Below are 1,443 nucleotides of genomic sequence, written 5' to 3' on the forward strand. Positions count from 1 at the left end.
TTTTCAATGCTTTAAAAATTCTCTGTTCTGTCTAGTTATCCCTTCCTCAACCCCAAACTCTGGAAACCACTGATCCTTTCACTATTTCTGTAGTTTTATCTTTTCCAAAATTTCATATACTTAGTTGGAATCATATAGTATGTCACCTTTTCAAGTCGGCTTCTTTCACTTATTAATATGCATTTAAGATTTCTCCATGTATTGTCATGGTTTGATAGCTCATTCGTTTTTAGTGCAGAATAATAGTCCATTGTCCCGAAGTACCACAGTTTATTTATCTATTTACTTCCTGAAGAAAATCTTGGTTGCTTCCAAGTTTTGGTAATTATGAATAAAGCTTCTATAAACGTCCATGAAAAGATAATTGTGTGGATAGAAAATTTCAACTCTTTTTGGTAAATACCAGGGAGTGTGATTGCTGGATTGTATGGCAAGAAACTGGTTTTGTAAGCAACTCTAAACTGTATTCCAAAGCAGCAGTACCATTTTGTATTTCCATTAACAATTAATGGGAGCTCCCATTGCTCCACATTCTTGCCAGTATTTGGTGTTGTCAGTGTTCTGGATTTTGTCCATTAAAATAGGTGTACAGTGGTATCTGCATTGTTTTCTACTGCTGAGTTTATGAATCAAAGTACTTTTGTATAATTAAATAATTGTTTCTAGTGTTTTCTGCAAAAGTGTAATTTCCTCTTTATTTCTCTTGCTTTCACAATTGTGCAGATGAAAAGAAAAATAACAAGGAATAGATAAAGATAAAATGCACAGTATAATCTACGGCCATGCCACTCTGAACAAGTCCGATCCTGTCTGATCTCGTAAGCTAAGCAGGGTCGGGCCTGGTTAGTACTTGGATGAGAGACCACTGCAGAAGACCAGGCGCTATAGTTGTAAAAAAATACAAAATAAGGGATTGTAAACTGACAAGATCCTTGCAATCTGTGAGGTCAACCAAGGGTTGCCCTGCCCATAAAAAAATAAAAAACAAAAAAATGAAAAAAAAAAAATACATAGTATATTAGATCAGTCCACCAAAGCATTTTACAGACTTTTGCAGAGAACATATTAGTAAACACCATAAGATACTATGATGACTAATAATAACAATGATACTGTTAATGACAATAATGGCAGATGCTGCTGCTTATTAAGTAATTATCTTGTGCCAGGCATCATACTAGGTATTTCTTAATCATTAACTCATAAAGTCTTAATAAGTGAATATTAGTATGTGTAGTTTTTACAGGTAAAATAAAGACTTAGATGTTGTTAATTTTCCCTAGGTTATGTATATAGAAAGCAGCAAAAACTATACTACTTAACTATACTACTTAATCATGTTGATTTCTGTTGTATAGATTATGCATGTCACAGGAGTGAAAAGAAGAGCTTGTAGCAGCCACACTTGTCTTCTGCCTCTAATCATTCAGGGAACCATTTGAA

General features: G+C 33.8%; 1 pseudogene; it reads left to right on the forward strand.

Annotated features, from left to right (window-relative positions):
- Positions 1–772: 772 nt before the first annotated feature.
- LOC112470836 lies at positions 773–891 on the forward strand (annotated as a pseudogene).
- Positions 892–1,443: the final 552 nt, after the last annotated feature.

This window comes from Pteropus alecto, unplaced genomic scaffold (genome assembly GCF_000325575.1).
Source record: "Pteropus alecto unplaced genomic scaffold, ASM32557v1 scaffold3, whole genome shotgun sequence".
In the NCBI taxonomy this organism is placed as follows: Eukaryota; Metazoa; Chordata; class Mammalia; order Chiroptera; family Pteropodidae; genus Pteropus; species Pteropus alecto.